We start from the raw sequence: 24,655 nt of genomic DNA, 5'->3' as shown, positions 1-24,655 counted from the left end.
ACCTATGGATTTATATGTCTCCGAAAGAGAATCAAGCGTGTGTACAGCGGCATAAGCGCAGCAGTTATAGGATTGGTGAGGTTCGGTGAGCAAATGCAGACCCTTTGAAGTCATATTGCATGGTACCTATTCCATGGTTCTCAACTCTCCAGGTTTAAGGGATTCTTCCTTCAGCTAAAACATGCATGTGGAACCCAGAGTATGAGCCACCGTGTGATCGGGAAATGTGTTGAAATGTGTCTCAGTTTTCGTCCCTTGGTACTCGGGTGCAACATTCCAGACGCTTTACTAACACTCTCCCCACTTGGAGAGTCAGTGCCTTTAAACTCCTGTTTGGCCCAGTTTGCAATTTCTGCAGAAAATGAACAGGAATACGGAGAACCAATTAGAGACTAGCTGGAGGTGTCTGGACGGGCAAATTTAACTCTCATTTCCCACCAGGAAGAGGAATTAACCAAAGGCTCAGCGAGCCATGCTGGTACCACACTAGGGCCTTAAGCAATCCTGCGGTGTTGCGGCCAGCTCACAAGAAAGCGAGTTGAAGAAAGGAGCTCAGGGGCACTGTAATTCACAAACCTGCAGAGTTATAAATGACAGCTATCTTCCAAAAATATATTGAAGTAAGGCTGCCAAGAGGACTTGAAAGCGGGGCAAAATTGCAGGAAACCGATTTCAGGAGGTAGACTGGAATTGCATGTAAAGCATAGGAAAAGAGGCAGAACGTCCACAATGATGCACTGGGGCAAAAAGGGCGTATGCGTTTTTTCCTGAATATATTCAGGAAAAAACGCATACGCCCATTTTGGCCATCCAAGCAAGCTTGCAAAGGAAATCTGCACTACAATGAAGTCTCACTGCCCCCCGGTCAAAAGGGCCATCTGAAAAACGTGTAAAATCCACAAAGGCAGGACAGGCCATGGAGAACTGGGAGGCTTCTTATGCTGATGGGCGGGATGTAAATTGCCAACAGCCACTCTGGAGAAGTGTATGGTGTTTCCTGAAACATCTAAAAAACAAAGCAACAGAGCCTAGGGCACTTCCACTTATGGTCCTATAGCTTAGGGAAATTAAAATCAAAAAGACACAGCCACTCCAAAGTTTGGGACGGCTCTGCTTACAAGAACCGCATTTACGGTACAAGTTCAATATCGCAGAAAGCGAGAAATGGATAAAGAAGTTGAGGTACTTACGTACAATGCAATATCACTCAGCAATGAAATCTATGTCATCAGGCCAGTAGCAGCATAATGAGTGGATTCAGGTACGATGATTCTAAGTGAAATAAGTCACACAGAAAAAGAAACATCATAAGATATCACTAATACACGGAATGTAAACTTGGCTACACAGGAACTGAATTACAAAACAGAATAGGGTCTCAAATGTAGAAAACCAACTTATGCTTGCTTAAGGGGAAAGGTGAGTTGGGGTGCTGCATAAAACCAGAGATTGAAATTAGCACAGATACCTTTCCATAAGCCAAATATGTAATAGACAAGAGCTACTGCTTGCTCAACGAAGTGGACTCAACACCCCATATTAAACGCCTAAGAATATACCTGACTAGTAAGAATCTTAAAACCTATGGATTTATATGTCTCTGAAAGAGAATCAAGCGTGTGTACAGCGGCATAAACGCAGCAGTGATAGGATTGGTGAGGTTCGGTGAGCAAATGCAGACCCTTTGAAGTCATATTGCATGGTACCCATTCCATGGGTCTCAACTCTCCAGGTTTAAGGGATTCTTCCTTCAGCTAAATCATGCATGTGGAACCCAGAGTATGATCCACCGTGTGATCGGGAAACGTGTTCAAATGTGTCTCAGTTTTCGTCCCCTGGTACTCGGGTGCAACATTCCAGACGTTTTACTAACACTCTCCCCACTTGGAGAGTCAGTGCCTTTAAACTCCTGTTTGGCCCAGTTTGCAATTTCTGCGGAAAATGAACAGGAATAGGGAGAACCAATGAGAGAGTAGCTGGAGCTGTCTGGACGGGCAAATTTAACTCTCATTTCCCACCAGGAAGAGGAATTAACCAAAGGCTCAGCGAGCCATGCCGGAACCACACTAGGGCCTGAAGCAATCCTGCGGTGTTGCGGCCAGCTCACAAGAAAGCGAGTTGAAGAAAGGAGCTCAGGGGCACTGTTATTCACAAACCTGCAGAGTTATAAATGACAGCTATCGTCCAAAAATATATTGAAGTAAGGCTGCCAAGAGGACTTGAAAGCGGGGCAGAATTGCAGGAAACCGATTTCAGGAGGTAGACTGGAATTGCATGTAAAGCATAGGAAAAGAGGCAGAACGTCCACAATGATGCACTTGGCCAAAAAGGGCGTATGCGTTTTTTCCTGAATATATTCAGGAAAAAACGCATACGCCCTTTTTGGCCAACCAAGCAAGCTTGCAAAGGAAATCTGCACTACAATGAAGTCTCACTGCCCCCCGGTCAAAAGGGCCATCTGAAAAAAGTGTAAAATCCACAAAGGCATGACTGGCCATGGAGAACTGGGAGCCTTCTTATGCTGATGGGCGGGATGTAAATTACCAACAGCCACACTGGAAAAGTGTATGGTGTTTCCTGAAACATCTAAAAAACAAAGCAACAGAGCCTAGGGCACTTCCACTTATGGTCCTATAGCTTAGGGAAATTAAAATCAAAAAGACACAGCCACTCCAAAGTTTGGGACGGCTCTGCTTACAAGAACCGCATTTACGGTACAAGTTCAATATCGCAGAAAGCGAGAAATGGATAAAGAAGTTGAGGTACTTACGTACAATGCAATATCACTCAGCAATGAAATCTATGTCATCAGGCCTGTAGCAGCATAATGAGTGGATTCAGGTACGATGATTCTAAGTGAAATAAGTCACACAGAAAAAGAAACATCATAAGATATCACTAATACACGGAATGTAAACTTGGCTACAAAGGAACTGAATTACAAAACAGAATAGGGTCTCAAATGTAGAAAACCAACTTATGCTTGCTTAAGGGGAAAGGTGAGTTGGGGTGCTGCATAAAACCAGAGATTGAAATTAGCACAGATACCTTTCCATAAGCCAAATATGTAATAGACAAGAGCTACTGCTTGCTCAACGAAGTGGACTCAACACCCCATATTAAACGCCTAAGAATATACCTGACTAGTAAGAATCTTAAAACCTATGGATTTATATGTCTCCGAAAGAGAATCAAGCGTGTGTACAGCGGCATAAATGCAGCAGTGATAGGATTGGTGAGGTTCGGTGAGCAAATGCAGACCCTTTGAAGTCATATTGCATGGTACCCATTCCATGGTTCTCAACTCTCCAGGTTTAAGGGATTCTTCCTTCAGCTAAAACATGCATGTGGAACCCAGAGTATGAGCCACCGTGTGATCGGGAAACGTGTTCAAATGTGTCTCAGTTTTCGTCCCCTGGTACTCGGGTGCAACATTCCAGACGCTTTACTAACACTCTCCCCACTTGGAGAGTCAGTGCCTTTAAACTCCTGTTTGGCCCAGTTTGCAATTTCTGCGGAAAATGAACAGGAATAGGGAGAACCAATGAGAGAGTAGCTGGAGCTGTCTGGACGGGCAAATTTAACTCTCATTTCCCACCAGGAAGAGGAATTAACCAAAGGCTCAGCGAGCCATGCCGGAACCACACTAGGGCCTGAAGCAATCCTGCGGTGTTGCGGCCAGCTCACAAGAAAGCGAGTTGAAGAAAGGAGCTCAGGGGCACTGTTATTCACAAACCTGCAGAGTTATAAATGACAGCTATCGTCCAAAAATATATTGAAGTAAGGCTGCCAAGAGGACTTGAAAGCGGGGCAGAATTGCAGGAAACCGATTTCAGGAGGTAGACTGGAATTGCATGTAAAGCATAGGAAAAGAGGCAGAACGTCCACAATGATGCACTTGGCCAAAAAGGGCATATGCGTTTTTTCCTGAATATATTCAGGAAAAAACGCATACGCCCTTTTTGGCCAACCAAGCAAGCTTGCAAAGGAAATCTGCACTACAATGAAGTCTCACTGCCCCCCGGTCAAAAGGGCCATCTGAAAAAAGTGTAAAATCCACAAAGGCAGGACAGGCCATGGAGAACTGGGAGCCTTGTTATGCTGATGGGCGGGATGTAAATTACCAACAGCCACTCTGGAGAAGTGTATGGTGTTTCCTGAAACATCTAAAAAACAAAGCAACAGAGCCTAGGGCACTTCCACTTATGGTCCTATAGCTTAGGGAAATTAAAATCAAAAAGACACAGCCACTCCAAAGTTTGGGACGGCTCTGCTTACAAGAACCGCATTTACGGTACAAGTTCAATATCGCAGAAAGCGAGAAATGGATAAAGAAGTTGAGGTACTTACGTACAATGCAATATCACTCAGCAATGAAATCTATGTCATCAGGCCAGTAGCAGCATAATGAGTGGATTCAGGTACGATGATTCTAAGTGAAATAAGTCACACAGAAAAAGAAACATCATAAGATATCACTAATACACGGAATGTAAACTTGGCTACACAGGAACTGAATTACAAAACAGAATAGGGTCTCAAATGTAGAAAACCAACTTATGCTTGCTTAAGGGGAAAGGTGAGTTGGGGTGCTGCATAAAACCAGAGATTGAAATTAGCACAGATACCTTTCCATAAGCCAAATATGTAATAGACAAGAGCTACTGCTTGCTCAACGAAGTGGACTCAACACCCCATATTAAACGCCTAAGAATATACCTGACTAGTAAGAATCTTAAAACCTATGGATTTATATGTCTCCGAAAGAGAATCCAGCGTGTGTACAGCGGCATAAACGCAGCAGTGATAGGATTGGTTAGGTTCGGTGAGCAAATGCAGACCCTTTGAAGTCATATTGCATGGTACCCATTCCATGGTTCTCAACTCTCCAGGTTTAAGGGATTCTTCCTTCAGCTAAAACATGCATGTGGAACCCAGAGTATGATCCACCGTGTGATCGGGAAACGTGTTCAAATGTGTCTCAGTTTTCGTCCCCTGGTACTCGGGTGCAACATTCCAGACGCTTTACTAACACTCTCCCCACTTGGAGAGTCAGTGCCTTTAACCTCCTGTTTGGCCCAGTTTGCAATTTCTGCGGAAAATGAACAGGAATAGGGAGAACCAATGAGAGACTAGCTGGAGGTGTCTGGACGGGCAAATTTAACTCTCATTTCCCACCAGGAAGAGGAATTAACCAAAGGCTCAGCGAGCCATGCCGGAACCACACTAGGGCCTGAAGCAATCCTGCGGTGTTGCGGCCAGCTCACAAGAAAGCGAGTTGAAGAAAGGAGCTCAGGGGCACTGTAATTCACAATCCTGCAGAGTTATAAATGACAGCTATCGTCCAAAAATACATTGAAGTAAGGCTGCCAAGAGGACTTGAAAGCGGGGCAGAATTGCAGGAAACCGATTTCAGGAGGTAGACTGGAATTGCATGTAAAGCATAGGAAAAGAGGCAGAACGTCCACAATGATGCACTTGGCCAAAAAGGGCGTATGCGTTTTTTCCTGAATATATTCAGGAAAAACGCATACGCCCTTTTTGGCCAACCAAGCAAGCTTGCAAAGGAAATCTGCACTACAATGAAGTCTCACTGCCCCCCGGTCAAAAGGGCCATCTGAAAAAAGTGTAAAATCCAGAAAGGCAGGACAGGCCATGGAGAACTGGGAGCCTTCTTATTCTGATGGGTGGGATGTAAATTGCAAACAGCCACTCTGGAGAAGTGTATGGTGTTTCCTGAAACATCTAAAAAACAAAGCAACAGAGCCTAGGGCACTTCCACTTATGGTCCTATAGCTTAGAGAAATTAAAATCAAAAAGACACAGCCACCCCAAAGTTTGGGACGGCTCTGTTTACAAGAACCTCGTTTACGATACAAGTTCAATATCGCAGAAAGCGAAAAATGGATAAAGAATTTGTGGTACTTACGTACAATGCAATATCACTCAGCAATGAAATCTATGTCATCAGGCCAGTAGCAGCATAATGAGTGGATTCAGGTACGATGATTCTAAGTGAAATAAGTCACACAGAAAAAGAAACATCATAAGGTATCACTAATACACGGAATGTAAACTTGGCTACACAGGAACTGAATTACAAAACAGAATAGGGCCTCAAATGTAGAAAACCAACTTATGCTTGCTTAAGGGGAAAGGTGAGTTGGGGTGCTGCATAAAACCAGAGATTGAAATTAGCACAGATACCTTTCCATAAGCCAAATATGTAATAGACAAGAGCTACTGCTTGCTCAACGAAGTGGACTCAACACCCCATATTAAACGCCTAAGAATATACCTGACTAGTAAGAATCTTAAAACCTATGGATTTATATGTCTCCGAAAGAGAATCCAGCATGTGTACAGCGGCATAAACGCAGCAGTGATAGGATTGGTTAGGTTCGGTGAGCAAATGCAGACCCTTTGAAGTCATATTGCATGGTACCCATTCCATGGTTCTCAACTCTCCAGGTTTAAGGGATTCTTCCTTCAGCTAAAACATGCATGTGGAACCCAGAGTATGATCCACCATGTGATCGGGAAACGTGTTCAAATGTGTCTCAGTTTTCGTCCCCTGGTACTCGGGTGCAACATTCCAGACGCTTTACTAACACTCTCCCCACTTGGAGAGTCAGTGCCTTTAACCTCCTGTTTGGCCCAGTTTGCAATTTCTGCGGAAAATGAACAGGAATAGGGAGAACCAATGAGAGACTAGCTGGAGGTGTCTGGACCGGCAAATTTAACTTTCATTTCCCACCAGGAAGAGGGAATAACCAAAGGCTCAGCGAGCCATGCCGGAACCACACTAGGGCCTGAAGCAATCTTGCGGTGTTGCGGCCAGCTCACAGGAAAGCGAGTTGAAGAAAGGAGCTCAGGGGCACTGTAATTCACAAACCTGCAGAGTTATAAATGACAGCTATCGTCCAAAAATATATTGAAGTAAGGCTGCCAAGAGGACTTGAAAGCGGGGCAGAATTGCAGGAAACCGATTTCAGGAGGTAGACTGGAATTGCATGTAAAGCATAGGAAAAGAGGCAGAACGTCCACAATGATGCACTTGGCCAAAAAGGGCGTATGCGTTTTTTCCTGAATATATTCAGGAAAAAACGAATACGCCCTTTTTGGCCAACCAAGCAAGCTTGCAAAGGAAATCTGCACTACAATGAAGTCTCACTGCCCCCCGGTCAAAAGGGCCACCTGAAAAAAGTGTAAAATCCAGAAAGGCAGGACAGGCCATGGAGAACTGGGAGCCTTGTTATGCTGATGGGCGGGATGTAAATTGCCAACAGCCACTCTGGAGAAGTGTATGGTGTTTCCTGAAACATCTAAAAAACAAAGCAAGAGAGCCTAGGGCACTTCCACTTATGGTCCTATAGCTTAGGGAAATTAAAATCAAAAAGACACAGCCACCCCAAAGTTTGGGACGGCTCTGTTTACAAGAACCTCGTTTACGGTACAAGTGCAATATCGCAGAAAGCGAAAAATGGATAAAGAAGTTGTGGTACTTACGTACAATGCAATATCACTCAGCAATGAAATCTATGTCATCAGGCCAGTAGCAGCATAATGAGTGGATTCAGGTACGATGATTCTAAGTGAAATAAGTCACACAGAAAAAGAAACATCATAAGGTATCACTAATACACGGAATGTAAACTTGGCTACACAGGAACTGAATTACAAAACAGAATAGGGTCTCAAATGTAGAAAACCAACTTATGCTTGCTTAAGGGGAAAGGTGAGTTGGGGTGCTGCATAAAACCAGAGATTGAAATTAGCACAGATACCTTTCCATAAGCCAAATATGTAATAGACAAGAGCTACTGCTTGCTCAACGAAGTGGACTCAACACCCCATATTAAACGCCTAAGAATATACCTGACTAGTAAGAATCTTAAAACCTATGGATTTATATGTCTCCGAAAGAGAATCCAGCGTGTGTACAGCGGCATAAACGCAGCAGTGATAGGATTGGTTAGGTTCGGTGAGCAAATGCAGACCCTTTGAAGTCATATTGCATGGTACCCATTCCATGGTTCTCAACTCTCCAGGTTTAAGGGATTCTTCCTTCAGCTAAAACATGCATGTGGAACCCAGAGTATGATCCACCGTGTGATCGGGAAACGTGTTCAAATGTGTCTCAGTTTTCGTCCCCTGGTACTCGGGTGCAACATTCCAGACGCTTTACTAACACTCTCCCCACTTGGAGAGTCAGTGCCTTTAACCTCCTGTTTGGCCCAGTTTGCAATTTCTGCGGAAAATGAACAGGAATAGGGAGAACCAATGAGAGACTAGCTGGAGGTGTCTGGACGGGCAAATTTAACTCTCATTTCCCACCAGGAAGAGGAATTAACCAAAGGCTCAGCGAGCCATGCCGGAACCACACTAGGGCCTGAATCAATCCTGCGGTGTTGCGGCCAGCTCACAAGAAAGCGAGTTGAAGAAAGGAGCTCAGGGGCACTGTTATTCACAAACCTGCAGAGTTATAAATGACAGCTATCGTCCAAAAATACATTGAAGTAAGGCTGCCAAGAGGACTTGAAAGCGGGGCAGAATTGCAGGAAACCGATTTCAGGAGGTAGACTGGAATTGCATGTAAAGCATAGGAAAAGAGGCAGAACGTCCACAATGATGCACTTGGCCAAAAAGGGCGTATGCATTTTTTCCTGAATATATTCAGGAAAAAACGCATACGCCCTTTTTGGCCAACCAAGCAAGCTTGCAAAGGAAATCTGCACTACAATGAAGTCTCACTGCCCCCCGGTCAAAAGGGCCATCTGAAAAAAGTGTAAAATCCAGAAAGGCAGGACAGGCCATGGAGAACTGGGAGCCTTGTTATGCTGATGGGCGGGATGTAAATTGCCAACAGCCACTCTGGAGAAGTGTATGGTGTTTCCTGAAACATCTAAAAAACAAAGCAACAGAGCCTAGGGCACTTCCACTTATGGTCCTATAGCTTAGGGAAATTAAAATCAAAAAGACACAGTCACCCCAAGGTTTGGGATGGCTCTGTTTACAAGAACCTCGTTTACGGTACAAGTTCAATATCGCAGAAAGCGAAAAATGGATAACGAAGTTGCGGTACTTACGTACAATGCAATATCACTCAGCAATGAAATCTATGTCATCAGGCCAGTAGCAGCATAATGAGTGGATTCAGGTACGATGATTCTAAGTGAAATAAGTCACACAGAAAAAGAAACATCATAATATATCACTAATACACGGAATGTAAACTTGGCTACACAGGAACTGAATTACAAAACAGAATAGGGTCTCAAATGTAGAAAACCAACTTATGCTTGCTTAAGGGGAAAGGTGAGTTGGGGTGCTGCATAAAACCAGAGATTGAAATTAGCACAGATACCTTTCCATAAGTCAAATATGTAATAGACAAGAGCTACTGCTTGCTCAACGAAGTGGACTCAACACCCCATATTAAACGCCTAAGAATATACCTGACTAGTAAGAATCTTAAAACCTATGGATTTATATGTCTCCGAAAGAGAATCAAGCATGTGTACAGCGGCATAAACGCAGCAGTGATAGGATTGGTTAGGTTCAGTGAGCAAATGCAGACCCTTTGAAGTCATATTGCATGGTACCCATTCCATGGTTCTCAACTCTCCAGGTTTAAGGGATTCTTCCTTCAGCTAAAACATGCATGTGGAACCCAGAGTATGATCCACCGTGTGATCGGGAAACGTGTTCAAATGTGTCTCAGTTTTCGTCCCCTGGTACTCGGGTGCAACATTCCAGACGCTTTACTAACACTCTCCCCACTTGGAGAGTCAGTGCCTTTAACCTCCTGTTTGGCCCAGTTTGCAATTTCTGCGGAAAATGAACAGGAATAGGGAGAACCAATGAGAGACTAGCTGGAGGTGTCTGGACGGGCAAATTTAACTCTCATTTCCCACCAGGAAGAGGGAATAACCAAAGGCTCAGCGAGCCATGCCGGAACCACACTAGGGCCTGAAGCAATCCTGCGGTGTTGCGGCCAGCTCACAAGAAAGCGAGTTGAAGAAAGGAGCTCAGGGGCACTGTAATTCACAAACCTGCAGAGTTATAAATGACAGCTATCGTCCAAAAATATATTGAAGTAAGGCTGCCAAGAGGACTTGAAAGTGGGGCAGAATTGCAGGAAACCGATTTCAGGAGGTAGACTGGAATTGCATGTAAAGCATAGGAAAAGAGGCAGAACGTCCACAATGATGCACTTGGCCAAAAAGGGCGTATGCGTTTTTTCCTGAATATATTCAGGAAAAAACGCATACGCCCTTTTTGGCCAACCAAGCAAGCTTGCAAAGGAAATCTGCACTACAATGAAGTCTCACTGCCCCCCGGTCAAAAGGGCCATCTGAAAAAAGTGTAAAATCCAGAAAGGCAGGACAGGCCATGGAGAACTGGGAGCCTTGTTATGTTGATGGGCGGGATGTAAATTGCCAACAGCCACTCTGGAGAAGTGTATGGTGTTTCCTGAAACATCTAAAAAACAAAGCAAGAGAGCCTAGGGCACTTCCACTTATGGTCCTATAGCTTAGGGAAATTAAAATCAAAAAGACACAGCCACCCCAAAGTTTGGGACGGCTCTGTTTACAAGAACCTCGTTTACGGTACAAGTTCAATATCGCAGAAAGCGAAAAATGGATAAAGAAGTTGTGGTACTTACGTACAATGCAATATCACTCAGCAATGAAATCTATGTCATCAGGCCAGTAGCAGCATAATGAGTGGATTCAGGTACGATGATTCTAAGTGAAATAAGTCACACAGAAAAAGAAACATCATAAGGTATCACTAATACACGGAATGTAAACTTGGCTACACAGGAACTGAATTACAAAACAGAATAGGGCCTCAAATGTAGAAAACCAACTTATGATTGCTTAAGGGGAAAGGTGAGTTGGGGTGCTGCATAAAACCAGAGATTGAAATTAGCACAGATACCTTTCCATAAGCCAAATATGTAATAGACAAGAGCTACTGCTTGCTCAACGAAGTGGACTCAACACCCCATATTAAACGCCTAAGAATATACCTGACTAGTAAGAATCTTAAAACCTATGGATTTATATGTCTCCGAAAGAGAAACCAGCGTGTGTACAGCGGCATAAACGCAGCAGTGATAGGATTGGTGAGGTTCGGTGAGCAAATGCAGACCCTTTGAAGTCATATTGCATGGTACCCATTCCATGGTTCTCAACTCTCCAGGTTTAAGGGATTCTTCCTTCAGCTAAAACATGCATGTGGAACCCAGAGTATGATCCACCGTGTGATCGGGAAACGTGTTCAAATGTGTCTCAGTTTTCGTCCCCTGGTACTCGGGTGCAACATTCCAGACGCTTTACTAACACTCTCCCCACTTGGAGAGTCAGTGCCTTTAACCTCCTGTTTGGCCCAGTTTGCAATTTCTGCGGAAAATGAACAGGAATAGGGAGAACCAATGAGAGACTAGCTGGAGGTGTCTGGACGGGCAAATTTAACTCTCATTTCCCACCAGGAAGAGGAATTAACCAAAGGCTCAGCGAGCCATGCCGGAACCACACTAGGGCCTGAAGCAATCCTGCGGTGTTGCGGCCAGCTCACAAGAAAGCGAGTTGAAGAAAGGAGCTCAGGGGCACTGTAATTCACAAACCTGCAGAGTTATAAATGACAGCTATCGTCCAAAAATACATTGAAGTAAGGCTGCCAAGAGGACTTGAAAGCGGGGCAGAATTGCAGGAAACCGATTTCAGGAGGTAGACTGGAATTGCATGTGAAGCATAGGAAAAGAGGCAGAACGTCCACAATGATGCACTTGGCCAAAAAGGGCGTATGCGTTTTTTCCTGAATATATTCAGGAAAAAACGCATACGCCCTTTTTGGCCAACCAAGCAAGCTTGCAAATGAAATCTGCACTACAATGAAGTCTCACTGCCCCCCGGTCAAAAGGGCCATCTGAAAAAAGTGTAAAATCCAGAAAGGCAGGACAGGCCATGGAGAACTGGGAGCCTTCTTATTCTGATGGGTGGGATGTAAATTGCAAACAGCCACTCTGGAGAAGTGTATGGTGTTTCCTGAAACATCTAAAAAACAAAGCAACAGAGCCTAGGGCACTTCCACTTATGGTCCTATAGCTTAGAGAAATTAAAATCAAAAAGACACAGCCACCCCAAAGTTTGGGACGGCTCTGTTTACAAGAACCTCGTTTACGGTACAAGTTCAATATCGCAGAAAGCGAAAAATGGATAAAGAAGTTGTGGTACTTACGTACAATGCAATATCACTCAGCAATGAAATCTATGTCATCAGGCCAGTAGCAGCATAATGAGTGGATTCAGGTACGATGATTCTAAGTGAAATAAGTCACACAGAAAAAGAAACATCATAAGGTATCACTAATACACGGAATGTAAACTTGGCTACACAGGAACTGAATTACAAAACAGAATAGGGTCTCAAATGTAGAAAACCAACTTATGCTTGCTTAAGGGGAAAGGTGAGTTGGGGTGCTGCATAAAACCAGAGATTGAAATTAGCACAGATACCTTTCCATAAGCCAAATATGTAATAGACAAGAGCTACTGCTTGCTCAACGAAGTGGACTCAACACCCCATATTAAACGCCTAAGAATATACCTGACTAGTAAGAATCTTAAAACCTATGGATTTATATGTCTCCGAAAGAGAATCCAGCGTGTGTACAGCGGCATAAACGCAGCAGTGATAGGATTGGTTAGGTTCGGTGAGCAAATGCAGACCCTTTGAAGTCATATTGCATGGTACCCATTCCATGGTTCTCAACTCTCCAGGTTTAAGGGATTCTTCCTTCAGCTAAAACATGCATGTGGAACCCAGAGTATGATCCACCGTGTGATCGGGAAACGTGTTCAAATGTGTCTCAGTTTTCGTCCCCTGGTACTCGGGTGCAACATTCCAGACGCTTTACTAACACTCTCCCCACTTGGAGAGTCAGTGCCTTTAACCTCCTGTTTGGCCCAGTTTGCAATTTCTGCGGAAAATGAACAGGAATAGGGAGAACCAATGAGAGACTAGCTGGAGGTGTCTGGACGGGCAAATTTAACTCTCATTTCCCACCAGGAAGAGGAATTAACCAAAGGCTCAGCGAGCCATGCCGGAACCACACTAGGGCCTGAAGCAATCCTGCGGTGTTGCGGCCAGCTCACAAGAAAGCGAGTTGAAGAAAGGAGCTCAGGGGCACTGTTATTCACAAACCTGCAGAGTTATAAATGACAGCTATCGTCCAAAAATACATTGAAGTAAGGCTGCCAAGAGGACTTGAAAGCGGGGCAGAATTGCAGGAAACCGATTTCAGGAGGTAGACTGGAATTGCATGTAAAGCATAGGAAAAGAGGCAGAACGTCCACAATGATGCACTTGGCCAAAAAGGGCGTATGCATTTTTTCCTGAATATATTCAGGAAAAAACGCATACGCCCTTTTTGGCCAACCAAGCAAGCTTGCAAAGGAAATCTGCACTACAATGAAGTCTCACTGCCCCCCGGTCAAAAGGGCCATCTGAAAAAAGTGTAAAATCCAGAAAGGCAGGACAGGCCATGGAGAACTGGGAGCCTTGTTATGCTGATGGGCGGGATGTAAATTGCCAACAGCCACTCTGGAGAAGTGTATGGTGTTTCCTGAAACATCTAAAAAACAAAGCAACAGAGCCTAGGGCACTTCCACTTATGGTCCTATAGCTTAGGGAAATTAAAATCAAAAAGACACAGTCACCCCAAGGTTTGGGATGGCTCTGTTTACAAGAACCTCGTTTACGGTACAAGTTCAATATCGCAGAAAGCGAGAAATGGATAACGAAGTTGCGGTACTTACGTACAATGCAATATCACTCAGCAATGAAATCTATGTCATCAGGCCAGTAGCAGCATAATGAGTGGATTCAGGTACGATGATTCTAAGTGAAATAAGTCACACAGAAAAAGAAACATCATAATATATCACTAATACACGGAATGTAAACTTGGCTACACAGGAACTGAATTACAAAACAGAATAGGGTCTCAAATGTAGAAAACCAACTTATGCTTGCTTAAGGGGAAAGGTGAGTTGGGGTGCTGCATAAAACCAGAGATTGAAATTAGCACAGATACCTTTCCATAAGTCAAATATGTAATAGACAAGAGCTACTGCTTGCTCAACGAAGTGGACTCAACACCCCATATTAAACGCCTAAGAATATACCTGACTAGTAAGAATCTTAAAACCTATGGATTTATATGTCTCCGAAAGAGAATCAAGCATGTGTACAGCGGCATAAACGCAGCAGTGATAGGATTGGTTAGGTTCAGTGAGCAAATGCAGACCCTTTGAAGTCATATTGCATGGTACCCATTCCATGGTTCTCAACTCTCCAGGTTTAAGGGATTCTTCCTTCAGCTAAAACATGCATGTGGAACCCAGAGTATGATCCACCGTGTGATCGGGAAACGTGTTCAAATGTGTCTCAGTTTTCGTCCCCTGGTACTCGGGTGCAACATTCCAGACGCTTTACTAACACTCTCCCCACTTGGAGAGTCAGTGCCTTTAACCTCCTGTTTGGCCCAGTTTGCAATTTCTGCGGAAAATGAACAGGAATAGGGAGAACCAATGAGAGACTAGCTGGAGGTGTCTGGACGGGCAAATTTAACTCTCATTTCCCACCAGGAAGAGGAATTAACCAAAGGCTCAGCGAGCCATGCCGGAACCACACTAGGGCCTGAAGCAATCCTGCGGTGTTGCGGCCAGCTCACAAGAAAGCGAGTTGAAGAAAGGAGCTCAGGGGCACTGTAATTCACAAACCTGCAGAGTTATAAATGACAGCTATCGTCCAAAAATACATTGAAGTAAGGCTGCCAAGAGGACTTGAAAGCGGGGCAGAATTGCAGGAAACCGATTTCAGGAGGTAGACTGGAATTGCATGTGAAGCATAGGAAAAGAGGCAGAACGTCCACAATGATGCACTTGGCCAAAAAGGGCGTATGCGTTTTTTCCTGAATATATTCAGGAAAAAACGCATACGCCCTTTTTGGCCAACCAAGCAAGCTTGCAAATGAAATCTGCACTACAATGAAGTCTCACTGCCCCCCGGTCAAAAGGGCCATCTGAAAAAAGTGTAAAATCCAGAAAGGCAGGACAGGCCATGGAGAACTGGGAGCCTTCTTATTCTGATGGGTGGGATGTAAATTGCAAACAGCCACTCTGGAGAAGTGTATGGTGTTTCCTGAAACATCTAAAAAACAAAGCAACAGAGCCTAGGGCACTTCCACTTATGGTCCTATAGCTTAGAGAAATTAAAATCAAAAAGACACAGCCACCCCAAAGTTTGGGACGGCTCTGTTTACAAGAACCTCGTTTACGGTACAAGTTCAATATCGCAGAAAGCGAAAAATGGATAAAGAAGTTGTGGTACTTACGTACAATGCAATATCACTCAGCAATGAAATGTATGTCATCAGGCCAGTAGCAGCATAATGAGTGGATTCAGGTACGATGATTCTAAGTGAAATAAGTCACACAGAAAAAGAAACATCATAAGGTATCACTAATACACGGAATGTAAACTTGGCTACACAGGAACTGAATTACAAAACAGAATAGGGTCTCAAATGTAGAAAACCAACTTATGCTTGCTTAAGGGGAAAGGTGAGTTGGGGTGCTGCATAAAACCAGAGATTGAAATTAGCACAGATACCTTTCCATAAGCCAAATATGTAATAGACAAGAGCTACTGCTTGCTCAACGAAGTGGACTCAACACCCCATATTAAACGCCTAAGAATATACCTGACTAGTAAGAATCTTAAAACCTATGGATTTATATGTCTCCGAAAGAGAATCCAGCGTGTGTACAGCAGCATAAACGCAGCAGTGATAGGATTGGTTAGGTTCGGTGAGCAAATGCAGACCCTTTGAAGTCATATTGCATGGTACCCATTCCATGGTTCTCAACTCTCCAGGTTTAAGGGATTCTTCCTTCAGCTAAAACATGCATGTGGAACCCAGAGTATGATCCACCGTGTGATCGGGAAACGTGTTCAAATGTGTCTCAGTTTTCGTCCCCTGGTACTCGGGTGCAACATTCCAGACGCTTTACTAACACTCTCCCCACTTGGAGAGTCAGTGCCTTTAACCTCCTGTTTGGCCCAGTTTGCAATTTCTGCGGAAAATGAACAGGAATAGGGAGAACCAATGAGAGACTAGCTGGAGGTGTCTGGACGGGCAAATTTAACTCTCATTTCCCACCAGGAAGAGGAATTAACCAAAGGCTCAGCGAGCCATGCCGGAACCACACTAGGGCCTGAAGCAATCCTGCGGTGTTGCGGCCAGCTCACAAGAAAGCGAGTTGAAGAAAGGAGCTCAGGGGCACTGTTATTCACAAACCTGCAGAGTTATAAATGACAGCTATCGTCCAAAAATACATTGAAGTAAGGCTGCCAAGAGGACTTGAAAGCGGGTCAGAATTGCAGGAAACCGATTTCAGGAGGTAGACTGGAATTGCATGTAAAGCATAGGAAAAGAGGCAGAACGTCCACAATGATGCACTTTGCCAAAAAGGGCGTATGCATTTTTTCCTGAATATATTCAGGAAAAAACGCATACGCCCTTTTTGGCCAACCAAGCAAGCTTGCAAAGGAAATCTGCACTACAATGAAGTCTCACTGCCCCCCGGTCAAAAGGGCCATCTGAAAAAAGTGTAAAATCCAGAAAGGCAGGACAGGCCATGGAGAACTGGGCGCCTTGTTATGCTGATGGGCGGGATGTAAATTGCCAACAGCCACTCTGGAGAAGTGTATGGTGTTTCCTGAAACATCTAAAAAACAAAGCAACAGAGCCTAGGACACTTCCACTTATGGTCCTATAGCTTAGGGAAATTAAAATCAAAAAGACACAGTCACCGCAAGGTTTGGGATGGCTCTGTTTACAAGAACCTCGTTTACGGTACAAGTTCAATATCGCAGAAAGCGAAAAATGGATAACGAAGTTGCGGTACTTACGTACAATGCAATATCACTCAGCAATGAAATCTATGTCATCAGGCCAGTAGCAGCATAATGAGTGGATTCAGGTATGATGATTCTAAGTGAAATAAGTCACACAGAAAAAGAAACATCATAATATATCACTAATACACGGAATGTAAACTTGGCTACACAGGAACTGAATTACAAAACAGAATAGGGTCTCAAATGTAGAAAACCAACTTATGCTTGCTTAAGGGGAAAGGTGAGTTGGGGTGCTGCATAAAACCAGAGATTGAAATTAGCACAGATACCTTTCCATAAGTCAAATATGTAATAGACAAGAGCTACTGCTTGCTCAACGAAGTGGACTCAACACCCCATATTAAACGCCTAAGAATATACCTGACTAGTAAGAATCTTAAAACCTATGGATTTATATGTCTCCGAAAGAGAATCAAGCATGTGTACAGCGGCATAAACGCAGCAGTGATAGGATTGGTTAGGTTCAGTGAGCAAATGCAGACCCTTTGAAGTCATATTGCATGGTACCCATTCCATGGTTCTCAAATCTCCAGGTTTAAGGGATTCTTCCTTCAGCTAAAACATGCATGTGGAACCCAGAGTATGATCCACCGTGTGATCGGGAAACGTGTTCAAATGTGTCTCAGTTTTCGTCCCCTGGTACTCGGGTGCAACATTCCAGACGCTTTACTAACACTCTCCCCACTTGGAGAGTCAGTGCCTTTAACCTCCTGTTTGGCCCAGTTTGCAATTTCTGCGGAAAATGAACAGGAATAGGGAGAACCAATGAGAGACTAGCTGGAGGTGTCTGGACGGGCAAATTTAACTCTCATTTCCCACCAGGAAGAGGAATTAACCAAAGGCTCAGCGAGCCATGCCGGAACCACACTAGGGCCTGAAGCAATCCTGCGGTGTTGCGGCCAGCTCACAAGAAAGCGAGTTGAAGAAAGGAGCTCAGGGGCACTGTTATTCACAAACCTGCAGAGTTATAAATGACAGCTATCGTCCAAAAATACATTGAAGTAAGGCTGCCAAGAGGACTTGAAAGCGGGGCAGAATTGCAGGAAACCGATTTCAGGAGGTAGACTGGAATTGCATGTAAAGCATAGGAAAAGAGGCAGAACGTCCACAATGATGCACTTGGCCAAAAAGGGCGTATGCATTTTTTCCTGAATATATTCAGGAAAAAACGCATACGCCCTTTTTGGCCAACCAAGCAAGCTTGCAAAGGAAATCTGCACTACAATGAAGTCTCACTGCCCCCCGGTCAAAAGGGCCATCTGAAAAAAGTGTAAAATCCAGAAAGGCAGGACAGGCCATGGAGAACTGGGCGCCTTGTTATGCTGATGGGCGGGATGTAAATTGCCAACAGCCACTCTGGAGAAGTGTATGGTGTTTCCTGAAACATCTAAAAAACAAAGCAAGAGAGCCTAGGACACTTCCACTTATGGTCCTATAGCTTAGGGAAATTAAAATCAAAAAGACACAGTCACCCCAAGGTTTGGGATGGCTCTGTTTACAAGAACCTCGTTTACGGTACAAGTTCAATATCGCAGAAAGCGAAAAATGGATAACGAAGTTGCGGTACTTACGTACAATGCAATATCACTCAGCAATGAAATCTATGTCATCAGGCCAGTAGCAGCATAATGAGTGGATTCAGGTACGATGATTCTAAGTGAAATAAGTCACACAGAAAAAGAAACATCATAAGGTATCACTAATACACGGAATGTAAACTTGGCTACACAGGAACTGAATTACAAAACAGAATAGGGCCTCAAATGTAGAAAACCAACTTATGCTTGCTTAAGGGGAAAGGTGAGTTGGGGTGCTGCATAAAACCAGAGATTGAAATTAGCACAGATACCTTTCCATAAGCCAAATATGTAATAGACAAGAGCTACTGCTTGCTCAACGAAGTGGACTCAACACCCCATATTAAACGCCTAAGAATATACCTGACTAGTAAGAATCTTAAAACCTATGGATTTATATGTCTCCGAAAGAGAATCCAGCGTGTGTACAGCGGCATAAACGCAGCAGTGATAGGATTGGTTAGGTTCGGTGAGCAAATGCAGACCCTTTGAAGTCATATTGCATGGTACCCATTCCATGGTTCTCAACTCTCCAGGTTTAAGGGATTCTTCCTTCAGCTAAAACATGCATGTGGAACCCAGAGTATGATCCACCGTGTGATCGGGAAACGTGTTCAAATGTGTCTCAGTTTTCGTCCCCTGGTACTCGGGTGCAACATTCCAGACGCTTTACTAACACTCTCCCCACTTGGAGAGTCAGTGCCTTTAAACTCCTGTTTGGCCCAGTTTGCAATTTCTGCGGAAAATGAACAGGAATAGGGAGAACCAATGAGAGAGTAGCTGGAGCTGTCTGGACGGGCAAATTTAACTCTCATTTCCCACCCGGAAGAGGAATTAACCAAAGGCTCAGCGAGCCATGCCGGAACCACACTAGGGCCTGAAGCAATCCTGCGGTGTTGCGGCCAGCTCACAAGAAAGCGAGTTGAAGAAAGGAGCTCAGGGGCACTGTTATTCACAAACCTGCAGAGTTATAAATGACAGCTATCGTCCAAAAATATATTGAAGTAAGGCTGCCAAGAGGACTTGAAAGCGGGGCAGAATTGCAGGAAACCGATTTCAGGAGGTAGACTGGAATTGCATGTAAAGCATAGGAAAAGAGGCAGAACGTCCACAATGATGCACTTGGCCAAAAAGGGCGTATGCGTTTTTTCCTGAATATATTCAGGAAAAAACGCATACGCCCTTTTTGGCCAACCAAGCAAGCTTGCAAAGGAAATCTGCACTACAATGAAGTCTCACTGCCCCCCGGTCAAAAGGGCCATCTGAAAAAAGTGTAAAATCCACAAAGGCAGGACAGGCCATGGAGAACTGGGAGCCTTCTTATGCTGATGGGCGGGATGTAAATTACCAACAGCCACTCTGGAGAAGTGTATGGTGTTTCCTGAAACATCTAAAAAACAAAGCAAGAGAGCCTAGGGCACTTCCACTTATGGTCCTATAGCTTAGGGAAATTAAAATCAAAAAGACACAGCCACTCCAAAGTTTGGGACGGCTCTGCTTACAAGAACCGCATTTACGGTACAAGTTCAATATCGCAGAAAGCGAGAAATGGATAAAGAAGTTGAGGTACTTACGTACAATGCAATATCACTCAGCAATGAAATCTATGTCATCAGGCCAGTAGCAGCATAATGAGTGGATTCAGGTACGATGATTCTAAGTGAAATAAGTCACACAGAAAAAGAAACATCATAAGATATCACTAATACACGGAATGTAAACTTGGCTACACAGGAACTGAATTACAAAACAGAATAGGGTCTCAAATGTAGAAAACCAACTTATGCATGCTTAAGGGGAAAGGTGAGTTGGGGTGCTGCATAAAACCAGAGATTGAAATTAGCACAGATACCTTTCCATAAGCCAAATATGTAATAGACAAGAGCTACTGCTTGCTCAACGAAGTGGACTCAACACCCCATATTAAACGCCTAAGAATATACCTGACTAGTAAGAATCTTAAAACCTATGGATTTATATGTCTCCGAAAGAGAATCCAGCGTGTGTACAGCGGCATAAACGCAGCAGTGATAGGATTGGTGAGGTTCGGTGAGCAAATGCAGACCCTTTGAAGTCATATTGCATGGTACCCATTCCATGGGTCTCAACTCTCCAGGTTTAAGGGATTCTTCCTTCAGCTAAAACATGCATGTGGAACCCAGAGTATGATCCACCGTGTGATCGGGAAACGTGTTCAAATGTGTCTCCGTTTTCGTCCCCTGGTACTCGGGTGCAACATTCCAGACGCTTTACTAACACTCTCCCCACTTGGAGAGTCAGTGCCTTTAAACTCCTGTTTGGCCCAGTTTGCAATTTCTGCGGAAAATGAACAGGAATAGGGAGAACCAATGAGAGAGTAGCTGGAGCTGTCTGGACGGGCAAATTTAACTCTCATTTCCCACCAGGAAGAGGAATTAACCAAAGGCTCAGCGAGCCATGCCGGAACCACACTAGGGCCTGAAGCAATCCTGCGGTGTTGCGGCCAGCTCACAAGAAAGCGAGTTGAAGAAAGGAGCTCAGGGGCACTGTTATTCACAAACCTGCAGAGTTATAAATGACAGCTATTGTCCAAAAATATATTGAAGTAAGGCTGCCAAGAGGACTTGAAAGCGGGGCAGAATTGCAGGAAACCGATTTCAGGAGGTAGACTGGAATTGCATGTAAAGCATAGGAAAAGAGGCAGAACGTCCACAATGATGCACTTGGCCAAAAAGGGCGTATGCGTTTTTTCCTGAATATATTCAGGAAAAAACGCATACGCCCTTTTTGGCCAACCAAGCAAGCTTGCAAAGGAAATCTGCACTACAATGAAGTCTCACTGCCCCCCGGTCAAAAGGGCCATCTTAAAAACGTGTAAAATCAAGAAAGGCAGGACAGGCCATGGAGAACTGGGAGCCTTGTTATGCTGATGGGCGGGATGTAAATTGCCAACAGCCACTCTGGAGAAGTGTATGGTGTTTCCTGAAACATCTAAAACACAAAGCAACAGAGCCTAGGGCACTTCCAGTTATGGTCCTATAGATTAGGGAAATTAAAATCAAAAAGACACAGTCACCCCAAAGTTTGGGACGGCTCTGTTTACAAGAACCTCGTTTACGGTACAAGTTCAATATCGCAGAAAGCGAAAAATGGATAAAGAGGTTGTGGTACTTACGTACAATGCAATATCACTCAGCAATGAAATCTATGTCATCAGGCCAGTAGCAGCATAATGAGTGGATTCAGGTACGATGATTCTAAGTGAAATAAGTCACACAGAAAAAGAAACATCATAAGGTATCACTAATACACGGAATATAAACTTGGCTACACAGGAACTGAAGTACAAAACAGAATAGGGTCTCAAATGTAGAAAACCAACTTATGCTTGCTTAAGGGGAAAGGTGAGTTGGGGTTCTGCATAAAACCAGAGATTGAAATTAGCACAGATACCTTTCCATAAGCCAAATATGTAATAGACAAGAGCTACTGCTTGCTCAACGAAGTGGACTCAACACCCCATATTAAACGCCTAAGAATATACCTGACTAGTAAGAATCTTAAAACCTATGGATTTATATGTCTCCGAAAGAGAATCAAGCGTGTGTACAGCGGCATAAATGCAGCAGTGATAGGATTGGTGAGGTTCGGTGAGCAAATGCAGACCCTTTGAAGTCATATTGCATGGTACCCATTCCATGGGTCTCAACTCTCCAGGTTTAAGGGATTCTTCCTTCAGCTAAAACATGCATGTGGAACCCAGAGTATGATCCACCGTGTGATCGGGAAACGTGTTCAAATGTGTCTCAGTTTTCGTCCCCTGGTACTCGGGTGCAACATTCCAGACGCTTTACTAACACTCTCCCCACTTGGAGAGTCAGTGCCTTTAACCTCCTGTTTGGCCCAGTTTGCAATTTCTGCGGAAAATGAACAGGAATAGGGAGAACCAATGAGAGAGTAGCTGGAGCTGTCTGGACGGGCAAATTTAACTCTCATTTCCCACCAGGAAGAGGAATTAACCAAAGGCTCAGCGAGCCATGCCGGAACCACACTAGGGCCTGAAGCAATCCTGCGGTGTTGCGGCCAGCTCACAAGAAAGCGAGTTGAAGAAAGGAGCTCAGGGGCACTGTTATTCACAAACCTGCAGAGTTATAAATGACAGCTATCGTCCAAAAATATATTGAAGTAAGACTGCCAAGAGGACTTGAAAGCGGGGCAGAATTGCAGGAAACCGATTTCAGGAGGTAGACTGGAATTGCATGTAAAGCATAGGAAAAGAGGCAGAACGTCCACAATGATGCACTTGGCCAAAAAGGGCGTATGCGTTTTTTCCTGAATATATTCAGGAAAAAACGCATACGCCCTTTTTGGCCAACCAAGCAAGCTTGCAAAGGAAATCTGCACTACAATGAAGTCTCACTGCCCCCCGGTCAAAAGGGCCATCTGAAAAACGTGTAAAATCCAGAAAGGCAGGACAGGCCATGGAGAACTGGGAGCCTTGTTATGCTGATGGGCGGGATGTAAATTGCCAACAGCCACTCTGGAGAAGTGTATGGTGTTTCCTGAAACATCTAAAACACAAAGCAACAGAGCCTAGGGCACTTCCAGTTATGGTCCTATAGATTAGGGAAATTAAAATCAAAAAGACACAGTCACCCCAAAGTTTGGGACGGCTCTGTTTACAAGAACCTCGTTTACGGTACAAGTTCAATATCGCAGAAAGCGAAAAATGGATAAAGAGGTTGTGGTACTTACGTACAATGCAATATCACTCAGCAATGAAATCTATGTCATCAGGCCAGTAGCAGCATAATGAGTGTATTCAGGTACAATGATTCTAAGTGAAATAATTCACACAAAAAAAGAAGCATCATAAGATATCACTAATACACGGAATGTAAACATGGCTACACAGGAACTGCATTACAAAACAGAATAGGGTCTCAAATGTAGAAAACCAACTTATGCTTGCTTAAGGGGAAAGGTGAGTTGGGGTGCTGCATAAAACCAGAGATTGAAATTAGCACAGATACCTTTCCATAAGCCAAATATGTAATAGACAAGAGCTACTCCTTGCTCAACGAAGTGGACTCTACACCCCATATTAAACGCCTAAGAATATACCTGACTAGTAAGAATCTTAAAACCTATGGATTTATATGTCTCCGAAAGAGAATCAAGCGTGTGTACAGCGGCATAAGCGCAGCAGTTATAGGATTGGTGAGGTTCGGTGAGCAAATGCAGACCCTTTGAAGTCATATTGCATGGTACCTATTCCATGGTTCTCAACTCTCCAGGTTTAAGGGATTCTTCCTTCAGCTAAAACATGCATGTGGAACCCAGAGTATGAGCCACCGTGTGATCGGGAAATGTGTTGAAATGTGTCTCAGTTTTCGTCCCTTGGTACTCGGGTGCAACATTCCAGAAGCTTTACTAACACTCTCCCCACTTGGAGAGTCAGTGCCTTTAAACTCCTGTTTGGCCCAGTTTGCAATTTCTGCAGAAAATGAACAGGAATAAGGAGAACCAATGAGAGACTAGCTGGAGGTGTCTGGACGGGCAAATTTAACTCTCATTTCCCACCAGGAAGAGGAATTAACCAAAGGCTCAGCGAGCCATGCTGGAACCACACTAGGGCCTTAAGCAATCCTGCGGTGTTGCGGCCAGCTCACAAGAAAGCGAGTTGAAGAAAGGAGCTCAGGGGCACTGTAATTCACAAACCTGCAGAGTTATAAATGACAGCTATCTTCCAAAAATATATTGAAGTAAGGCTGCCAAGAGGACTTGAAAGCGGGGCAAAATTGCAGGAAACCGATTTCAGGAGGTAGACTGGAATTGCATGTAAAGCATAGGAAAAGAGGCAGAACGTCCACAATGATGCACTGGGGCAAAAAGGGCGTATGCGTTTTTTCCTGAATATATTCAGGAAAAAACGCATACGCCCATTTTGGCCATCCAAGCAAGCTTGCAAAGGAAATCTGCACTACAATGAAGTCTCACTGCCCCCCGGTCAAAAGGGCCATCTGAAAAACGTGTAAAATCCAGAAAGGCAGGACAGGCCATGGAGAACTGGGAGGCTTCTTATGCTGATGGGCGGGATG

General features: G+C 44.1%; 1 long non-coding RNA gene across 1 annotated transcript in view; it reads right to left on the bottom strand.

Moving 5' to 3' along the window:
• The window catches only part of LOC137218248 (uncharacterized), a 218,062-nt gene that overhangs the window by 20,925 nt on the left and 172,482 nt on the right, over positions 1-24,655 (bottom strand). The gene's annotated exons all lie outside the window — the stretch shown is intronic.

The sequence above is a fragment of the Pseudorca crassidens genome, unplaced genomic scaffold (genome assembly GCF_039906515.1).
Source record: "Pseudorca crassidens isolate mPseCra1 unplaced genomic scaffold, mPseCra1.hap1 Scaffold_65, whole genome shotgun sequence".
Classification (NCBI taxonomy): domain Eukaryota; kingdom Metazoa; phylum Chordata; class Mammalia; order Artiodactyla; family Delphinidae; genus Pseudorca; species Pseudorca crassidens.
This window is presented reverse-complemented; position numbering and strand designations above follow the sequence as displayed.